The sequence below is a fragment of the Crinia signifera genome, chromosome 1 (assembly GCF_055691185.1).
Source record: "Crinia signifera chromosome 1, ASM5569118v1, whole genome shotgun sequence".
Taxonomy (NCBI): Eukaryota; Metazoa; Chordata; class Amphibia; order Anura; family Myobatrachidae; genus Crinia; species Crinia signifera.
In genome coordinates, this window is record NC_139217.1 from 413,007,733 (window position 1) to 413,018,887 (window position 11,155).

An 11,155-nucleotide genomic window follows, 5' to 3' on the forward strand; every position below is an offset into this window, starting at 1 on the left:
CAAGCATTAGGTCGACACCACTAGGTCGACATGCAGATAGGTCGACATGCAGTAAGGTTGACAAGACTTTAGGTCGACAGGGTCATTATGTCAACATGGGTTAGGTTGACATGGGGTAGGTCTACATGGGTCATTAGGTAGACAGGGTCATTAGGTCGACGTGGGCTTTTTTTTACTGTTTAAAAAAAAAAGTCGACCCTGTCGACCTTACCCATGTCGACCTAATGGTCATGTCAACATTACCCCTGTCGGCCTAATGACCCTGTCGACCTAACCCATGTCGACCTAGGCACATGTTGACCTAAATGCATGTCGACCTAATGACTTAGCAACTTGCTGTTGACCAACTGATCCACACCCAGATTGGGCGGGTGCTGACATCCTGCATCGGCCCGCCTGGGGATGCCCATAAAATGCTGGCCATTCCCCTTCAGACGCCCCATACACATACGAACGCCTTGATGGCCGCCAAAGGGGTTCGTACAGCGACCCTGCACATGTGCAAATACATGCATGCACAGAGCCGCACCATCCCCGCCCAGCACAAATACGCTGGGGACCAATCACTATTGATCGGGGCCCTAGTGTGGACAACCTGCAGGAAATATACAGACATCTCTTACAACTCTGTTTAAGAAACACTGCGAGGGGTGGTAGTGGGATTTATGTCACATGGGTCAGCTCGGTCAATAAAAGATTTATTCTAGTTGGTGTCTGGATGATAAATCGACATTGAACAGAAGAACAGTAGTGTCGACCTGCTGACTGTCTATCTAGACACTGGAGGCCTTTTTTATCTAGATCTTTTTTAGTTCTAGTTATTTCTCATCCCCATTCAGTAGATGATGATGAGCATCGCTGAGGCTACCTGAGATAATCTTGAAATTTAGGTGAGTGTGTTAGATGAGCTGGAAAGCGCCATGATCTGTATGAGGAAGATTCTTTGGTGATCTGCAGTGACACTGAGATAAGAGCATGATCAGATATAATAATGGGGGAGATATCAGCAGCTTTGACTTGTGAGAAAAGATCAATAGAAATGCATATAAAGTCTATTCGGGAGAGGGTATTATGTGCTGCGGAGAGGCAGTGGGGTGGAGGGCTCTCCGTGCATCTACCAACTGCAGGGATTCAAGTATAAATGCAATGCCTAATTTGGGGAGTTGTCTGGAATGTTTGAAAGAACTTGATCTGGGATGTGGGATGTAAGGTTAAGATCACCACAAAGAATTAAAGAGGACGAGGCATGTGGCATGAGAAGGCCAAGTATCTTTCTATAGAAGAGCTTGGAGTAAATGTTTCGGGCGTATATGGAGCATAAGATAAAAGGGTACTTATGTATTATCTGGGCTCCCATGTTAAATGCACCCCATTTTTTCATACCCCTACTATCCAACTACGCATGGAGTTGATTTTATATAGTGTGGCGAGCGCAGCGAGCCACCGTGCCCGAAGCGTGGCGAGCGTAGCGAGCCCCGCGAGGGGACGCAGTCTCATAAGAAAAACGGGAGCCCAGATATTACATAAGTACCGATAAAAGGTTTATTATGAACCAAGATATGTACAAGGAGATACCTGTCCTCGGGGTCGGGGGTAGTAGAAGTGATCTCAACATGGAGGGATTTGGGCACCAAGATGACAATACCTCTGGCTTTGCTAGTATAAGGGGCCGAGGCAATAACTGACCACTTAAGCATCTGTAATTCTGTTATTTCTGCTTAATGTAAGCATACTAGGTAGAACTCAATGGACACAAGTCTTTATTCAGCCTTACCTACTATGTAACTATGTAACCTCACATGCTCAGTGATGCCTTTGATTAAAAACCCTCCCATGACTAGGCTGCTGCTGTCCTCCATGGGCCTGAGAAGCATGTAATGACCTTCACCAATCAGAGTTCAGCACAAACCTCTCAGCCTCTGCCCTGTTGTGCAATGTGTCATGAGACTTAGTCAACTCCCAGTAATGCACTGCACACTTGTGCAGTCAGTGTGCCTTGGTGCTCAGCACCATTAATCATTATCACATTGGCAGATAGGTTAAGCTGCAGCACTACCCCACTCCCACTTAAAAAAAAAATACATGTCAACCACAAGGGGCCCCTAGCTAGAAGGGGGCCCAGGGGTACTGAACCCCCCCCCCCCCTTTAATCCGACCCTGGGCACCGCATGACCATACATTACTGGCACTGCCTGCCCATATATACTGGCACTGTCACAGCCTGCCTATACATTACTGGCACTATAACCACGTACCCATACATTGCTTGCACTGTGACCATGTGCCCATACATTACTGGCCATGTGACCGCATGCCCATGCATTACCGGCACTGTCACCGCATACCCATACATTATTGGCTCTGGCACTGCATGCCCATACATTCAGTGGCGTAACTATAAATTTAGCTCCCCCTGCCAAAAAATTTGTGCCCCCCACTTCTTTATTAAAACATGACAATGGTGCAGACTGGTTACCTGGGCCACTGTGCGCCACCATGTGTAGTGCTGCAGCTCTCCAGGAATGACTTGCGTAGCAGGGAGGAAATCCTGTCAGCTTCCAAGGACAGACCTGGGATACTAGCGGAAGTGTGTGCGTGTAATGACAACGGCCGACCCCAGTCGCAGAGGAGGCGAGGAGACTGGGGAGGGGGGGCTGTCGCCTACGGTACGCATCTACAGTACATAGCCACCGTCGCCCACTACTACTGAGTGACAGCAAACTGTGTATTTGTACAGGACAGCAGGTTTTTTTCAGTGCGCCCTGAGGCCATAGTTGCGCCACTGCATACATTAATGTCTCTGTCGCTGCCTGCCCATATATTACTGGCACTGACACATGCCCATACATTACTGGCACTGCATGCCCATACATTACTATTGGCACTGCATAACCATACATTACTGGCTCTGTCGCTAAAGCTATGTCTTAAAGTATTTGGAATTGCTGATGTGTGCTCTGTTACATGTCTGTTAATTTTAAGGAAATCTTTGTGTGTGCTCAGAAATGTTCTTGTTCCATGCAATGAGACATCATGGCCCTGCCAAGACCTTTTGAAGCCTTTCTTGGTAGAATCAGTTATTTGAAGTGATAATCATTGCAACGCGAAGTTGTGCCCTGCATGAAGCTTCTATTACCTGCTCTGCAGCTCTGTCTGACCTTAAAAGACCTTTAAATAGAAACCAAAGCTTATGTCTTATGTAATACCTTGGATTTCATTTCCTTTCTACAGGCAGTTCGTCGAAATACATCCATCCTTTCATCTAAGGAGCTCTTAAAATCTTTGCTATCTGCGTTTTCATGGAATAATTGCAGTCCAATTATGTGTTTTTTTCTGCAGATCCCGGAAGGTAGATCATATTTTTGTCACAGCACTAGAAATGAGCAAACACGCAGCAGGTGCATGAAGACTAGTATGGATATATAATTCCACACATAAGGATTTGGTTGAGATGACATTAGCAGAACAAGTACTGCCATAATATTTATTAAGCAGAGTATTCCGTGCATCAAAATGGGGAAGTTGCCTCTATGGCCCTTATTCTTGTTCACTGACAAAGGCAAATTCCTTCTCAAATGGACGGAACTGCAGGTGGGGCAGATGTAACTTTGGGTGTTATTTTGGATTTGGGTGTTATTTTGTTTCTGTGCAGGGTAAATACTGGATGCTTTACACTACAATATAGATCTCGGGCCTAGGGGCGGCACATATTAAGGGCGGCAGCCAGGCTGCCTAGTCTGGATGGGTGGCATTTAATAGTCAGGGAACATCGGGCAGTCACACAGACCAGCAGGCCGCAGCCCCAGCACCCGATTCTCCATCGCCACCGCCGGCGCTCACATTGAACATGATGTGGGGTGCAGCGCAGCGCTGCTGCTGGGACACGGCAGACTCTGCAGAAGAATGCTGTGTGCGTGCGCACCCTGGAGCCGTTAATCAGCCTGTGCTTTTAAGCACAGGCTGACGGCGGCGCATGCGTAGGAGGACATCACGGACGCTGGGGCTGCACACAGCGCTGTGCCGCTGCCGCTGGAGAATTGGGTGATGGGGATGCGGGCTGCCAGTCTGAGTGACTGCCCGATGCTCCCTGACTATTGAACGCCACCCGTCCAGACAAGTCCCAGTGCCTCCGCAGCATCAGTATATGTACTGTAAGTTCCACTGATAATTTGTGGCAAAAAGTGCACTTAGACAGTGCAGTGCAATGCTGTGTGTGGGGCCCAGCATACCCTGTGGCTCAGTTGCCGTCACCGTGTGGCACTGGTAGGCTGTGAGGGGCCCTTGCGTCCCTGGCCCCTGCTGCTGCCAAGGGCTCAGGCTGCCCTAGAAAAACCCGGCCAGGCTCCAGCCCTGTGATTGTGGGCACACCCTCTTGAGTCCTGTGGCTCTGAGAAGCCCTAAATCGCCCCCCCTGGCCCCTGCTGCCCTAGCAGGTCCCTCCTACTTGGCCTGTTCTCCACAGGGAAGGCTGAGTGACACTGACACCACACAGGTGTCACTGGCTACCTGTCACAGACAAAGCATGAAACCCCTGGCATCAAGCATGAAACCCATAGCAACGAGCATGCAAGTAAGTGGCACTTATGTGGCATAATATGTAATAGGCAGTATGGCGTGTGTTATTATATAATGGGCATTACGGTTTTGGTATAACATGTAATGGGCATTACTGTGTTTGGTATAATGTGTAATGGGCAGTACTGTGTTTGGTATAGTGTGTAATGGGCATTACGGTGTTTGGTATAACATGTAATGAGCATTACAGGGTTTCGTATAACGAGTAAGGGGCATTACAGGGTTTGGTATAATGTGTAAGGGGCATTACGGGGTTTGGTATAATGTGTAATGGGCATTATGGTGTTTGGTATAGCGTGTAATGGGCATTACCACATGTGGTGTAATAGTTATGGTGTGTGGCATAATGTGTAATGGGCATTATGGCATGCAGTATAATATGTAATGGGTGTGTGATGACATCAAGTACATGGTAAAAATAGTGTTGTTTTAATTCAGCATGGTGACTCCTGGAGACTGCTGTCACCATGTTGAATTAATACAACACTATTTTACCAACATGTCAGTCAGTCTCTGAGTGCCGCTGATTTAGGTTTATATTTGTATATTATCAGGCAGGGTCCGGTTTTAGCTCTACTCTAGGCATATTTTATTATTACAGTATACTGGCAATTGCATAGTTAGGACTTAATAATGAATATGTTAAAATCGGGGGAGGAGGGCGGCCAAAAATTTTGTGCCTAGGGGCGGCCTGTCCAGTAAATTCGCCCCTGCTTGTAATACTACTGTCTCCTCTGTGCGGTCTACCTCTGGTGTGCTGTGCTGTAATTATTTTATTCGCTGGGGCTGTCTCCCTCAGTGCTTCTGTGTACTCTGTTCTCCTCTCTGCTTAGGGTGGGATCTCCCTATCAAGGAGGACAGTCTAACTTTGTACTTGTAGTACTACTGTCTCCTCTGTGCTGGGGCCTACCTCTGGTGCTCTGCTGTAATATTATATATTATATTAATAATTAATTATATTATATATATAATATATATATAATATATATATATATATATATATATATATATATATATATATATATATAGTCCACTGGTGCTGCCTGCACTGAATCTGCCAGTATTATTTACTCAGTCCACTGTTGCCACTAGCAGTGCTACTGCCTACCTAGTATACCTACCTAGTATACCTACCTAGTACATACTAGGCTGCTATATATAATTTAATTAAAAAATAATACCTGTGCTGCGTGTGACTGTAAAAAATAATTCCATGCTGCTGGTGCACTGACGTGTGCCACTGAGTGCCACTGCCAAGCAGTACCTAATAATAAAATGAATTATTATAAATTCTGATGGTGCATAATAGTCTGCTACTGGTGGTGTGTAACTACTGTACCTTTTGTGGTGACCACTGGCAGTGCTACTGCCTACCTACCTAGTAGTTTAGTTTATCTACCTACTAGGCTGCTATATTATTAATTCCTAATTAATTTAATTATATATAGACCACTAGTGCTGCCTGCACTGAATACTGTCAATAGAGGTTGCCAGTATTATTTACTCAGTTTGCCACTGGCAGTGTTACTACCTAAGTGTACCTACCTAGTAGTACAACTACATACTAGTCTGCTATATATAATTTAATAAAAAAATAATACTTGTGCTGCATGGGACTGTAAAAAATAATTCCATGCTGCTGGTGCACTGACGTGTGCCACTGAGTGCCAAGCAGTACCTAATAATAAAATTAATTATTATAAATTCTGCTGGTGCACAATACTAGTATTGCTGACGTATCTACCTGTCTTGTGCATAGTTATCCAGCTACCTCGGTGCAACCTTTTGCCCTAAAAACAATATTGTGAGGTGTGAGGTGTTCAGAATAGACTGGAAATGAGTGGAAATGAATGTTATTGAGGTTAAGCACAGGAGCAAAAAAAAACACAAATTTCTGCGATTTTAGCAGTTTTTATGCTTTTTTTAAACCAAAAATAAGAACCCAAAACCAAAAAAATCCAAACAAAAACGTTTAGGGGGTGTTTTGGCAAAACCCATTAGAACTAGGGATGTGCACCAGCCACTTTTCGGGTTTTAGGTTCTGATTACCTTGAGGTTTTGGGTTCTAATGGGTTTTGGCAAAACACCTCCTAAGTGTTTTGTGTTTGGATTTTTTGGGTTTTGGGTTCTGATTTTTTGTTAAAAAAGCATAAAAACTGCTAAAATCGCAGAATTTTGGTTTTTATTTTTTTGCTCCTACGCTATATTAACCTCAATAACATTCATTTCCACTCATTTCCAGTCTATTCTGAACAGCTCACACCTTACAATATTGTTTTTAGGGCAAAAGGTTGCACCGAGGTAGCTGGATAACTATGATAAGCCACACAAGTGTGCGGCACAAATACTAGACTGATATGGCACACTTAGCATCCCCTCTAGGCTGATACTGTACACCTAGAATTACCCCTGGACTGATATGGCACAGGTAGCATCACCCCTGGACTGATATGGCACACTTGACAGCACCCCATGAATTAGCAGACTTGGCTTACCCCAGGAATTATACGGCACAGATGGTGGCACACCTGACCTGATACAGCACACATGGAATTATACGGCACAGATCGCGGCACCCCTGTACTGATACGGCACACATGGCGGCAGGCATGGAATTATACGGCAGACACATTCCTGCAGTAAAAATAAAAATTTGTATTCTTTTAATTATAAAAAAGAGCAGCACACCTTACTTAGCAACACCCCATGAATTATACAGCACTCTTGGCTCACCCCTGGACTACAGCGCATTTAACAGCCCTTGCAGTAAAAAAAAAAAAACACCTTATTTTTATTTTCATTTAAAAAAGGGCAGCTCTCCATGTCTGATATGGGACACATGGGGCACCCCTGGAATTATACGGCACACATGCGGGCACCCCAGGACTGATACAGGACACATGGGGGCACCCATGGAATTATATGGCACACATGTGGGCACCCCTGGACTGATACAGGACACAAGGGGGCACCCATAGAATTATACAGCACACATGTGGGCACCCCTGGACAAATGCAGCACACATCTGGGCACCCCTGGATGGATACAGTACACATGCGGGCACCCCTGGACTGATACAGCACAAATGTGGGCACCCCTGGACAAATACAGCACATATGTGGGCACCCCTGGATGGATACAGTACAAATGTGGGCACCCTGGACTGATGCAGCACACATGCGGGCACCCTGAACTTATACTGTGCACTGGAAGCAGTCATTTAAAAAAATTTTTTTTTGCTGAATTAAAATAATGTAGCCCCCTCTGTAGCACTAGCAGCAGCCCCCTATGCATAAATCATCCCCCCCCCAGCATGTCATCCCCCCCACTCCGCTCAGCAGACAGCACGGACACATCTGAAATTACCAGCCTGTTTGAAAATGGCGCTGACCGCCGGGAACTATATATCCCCAGGTCTCGCGAGAATCCGACAGCGGGAAGATGACGTTTGGCCTCGTTTTGAACACAGAAAAATGGCGGCGACCATCGAACTCCCTGGATCCGGCCTCGGATCAGGTAAGTTCGTGGGGGTTTGGATCTCTAGGATCCGAACCCGCTCATCTCTAATTAGAACCCAAAACCTCAAGGTAATCAGAACCCAAAACCCGAAAAGTGGCCGGTGCACATCCCTAATTAAAACCATAATTATGAAAAAAACAACACAGACACGTATACTGTATAGGGAGAAAAAGAAAGGTCAGCTTATTTTATTTAAATGGAGTAACTATCTCAAGGAATAAGAGGATAGATCAAGCTTACCTACTTTTACGAGTCTCCTCTCCAGAAGAAGACAATTTGCATCATTTTAGCCTCCTGTGAATTGCGGTATTTAAATGCTGACCACAGGGAGATACGGGGTGTCTGGGGGTGCGGGGGGGGAGTTCCAGTGGAATGCGGGAGACTTGCCCACCTCTCCGGGGGGCCGGGAGATGGACCTGATTTTCAGCAACCCTGGGACAAATCAAGTATGGTGGTGGAGAAAAAACAGCCCCATGAAACAATGGGGGTTATTCAGACCTGATCGCTGCTGCCTATGATCATTTAGCCACTGCCCACTAGAGTAAGTCTGTGAATGGCTTGTACCATTGAATGATTTTTGCAGTGTTTGCAAGTGTATGTATGCGCAGTTGTTCTATAATCGATCATTGATCATCTTTCAAATTTGCACAACAGCAATCAGGTTTGAATAACCCCCAACATCACCATTTAAAACACCTCTTCCACCTATATGGGAGCCAAACTGCCAACCCATCCACAACTTAAGCTTCTCAGTTCACGCTGCTGGCTGCTGCTGCATAACGTGTCTTAGGTGCAACCGGCAGCAATAAAATCAGCAGAGTAGGGAGAGCACCTCTCCAGCCTGGCGCCTCTCTGCTTTGTAGACTCTGCTGAGCGGTAGCACTAGCTCTGGCTGCATGACCAATGAGACAATCCTGGTAATGGCAGCATGCATTCTAGATGCAGCCACAAACTATATAGTTGTGCAATATTTTGTTTAGTGTGTATGGCATGACCGATATATTGTTATATTGCTCACGTCATCGGCTATGTTACACATCATCTAATGTTTTCCCAGTCTAGGCGATCATTCAACCCAGCTGATCGGGCCAACATATTTATATTGGCGCACATCGGGCATAGTGGTAGCCCAATATGCGCTCCTTGTATTGTTTGCCATAGGTATGGTGCTGCAAACCGCTTGTTCTGTATTATAAATAACATATAAAATCTATACATTTTTTTTAAGAAGTCCCTCTTTTTGTTCCCAGTGGTCCAAATATATCACATGCAAGAGGCTGCTGTGGTTTCTCTAATGCTGGTTTGCATACATCTCCGATTCTGGGGCACCAGCACATGCACAGTATCTGTTCTTTGCATGTGCAGAAAGGGTCTTGCATCAGTGCACACCTGTAACCGTTTGGGGGGGTGGAATTCAGACGCAGGAGTTGCAGTGTCCATCTGTGAATGAAGCCCTTAATTCCTACAGCAACAGTGAACCACATGTTTGGCTCCCTTCTTATTAGAGATGTGCAGAGATCCCTCAAGTATTTCTTGATTCATCATATAATTTGGACCTCTCACATAGGGCCTTTACAGTATTATTAATATCTGATTCATTGACAGATACTATGGCGATTGCATCTGAGATTTTGCATGTTGAGCATGTGTGAAATAATTGAAAAAAACAAAACAAAAAAAACAGTATTCCCATTAAGCACAGATGCTCAGCAGAGCAATCGCAAAGTCGCAGCACATCCTTCAATAATCAGTTAAGTGAACGGCCACACAGCATGGAATCCTGCACAGACATGTAGCTTGAGCATGCATACGCAGATGCATCCGGCTGCACTCAAGGACATGCCCACATTTTGCCACTACGCCCTCATCAACGCTTGCAAATGATGCCTGACTGTCAGTCACAATGTAAAGGTAAACACTGCAAGTGGCATCACTATTAGATTTTGGTGCATGTGCTAAATTCAGCATAGTGTTGTGCTATTATACTGTATATTGCAGTTTGATTTTGTGTTCGATTTGTCTTCAAAATCTTTTTTTATTCATTGAAGCATTGGTTAAGTTTTGAGTCTGACATATTTTTCTTTCTTTTTGTACACTGTACAGTAAAATTACAAAGGTTCTCTTTAACATCATTTAGTCATATAGTCATCGGCATTCCACAATCTTTGCTGCTGCCCTAATAACAATGTGTTCTCAAATCAGTTTAATATTCACAAAATCAGTTATTATAATATCCAATAGTAAACTCCAAACCATCGCCAAAGAAACAAGAGTACACACATAGGCCCTTATTCTGGTTGGTGCGGATATGTCCGCGTGCGTCAGAGGCGTAACTAGAACGATGTGGGCCCCATAGCAAAATCTTGGACGGGGCCCCCCATTGTCACTACAGTGCCCATGGGGGAAGGGGCGCCAGAAGAAAGAGTGTAGGGAGAGAAACAGTGCCAGGTAGAGTTGGGGAGAAAGACTGTCAGAGAGGGTGTCGGGATATGTACACAGCTCTGGCACCATTGAACATGGAGAAAGGGAGCAATAAAGGTGAAGGGAGGACCAGGCATCCAGGTCTCTCCAGTGGGGGACAGGACAGTGCACAGTGTGTGACCTGTGTCTGCCCTGTTAAAGCCCCGCTGGTGCATGGGCCCAGTAACTGCCCCCTTCACCTCTCAAAAACTGTGCAGTGCACAGACATGCCATGTAATCTTGAGGCATTCCTGGCTGAACAAGGCAGCATGCGGGGATTGGAGCTGCTCTGCCATGAAGTGACAGAGTGTAAAATAATTTAATCTGTGCTTGCAGTCCGGGAGTCAATCAGAAGCCGCCGCTTCCTGATTGGCTGCCTGACTGAAAACTACAATTACCTTGCAGGCTGACAGCGGCGGTACATTTCAAATACAGCACACAGTGGTGCTGTTTCAACAGCCTCCTTCTCTGCAGAGTGCACCCTCCTGCCTGTGGAGCCATGCCCGGCATATTGGTTGCGTCAGTACTGGCCACAGGTCATTGGTGCCACGTCCCCTCCCTCCCAGACTCACAGTAAAGATCTGCGGACGCCGGGTGGCC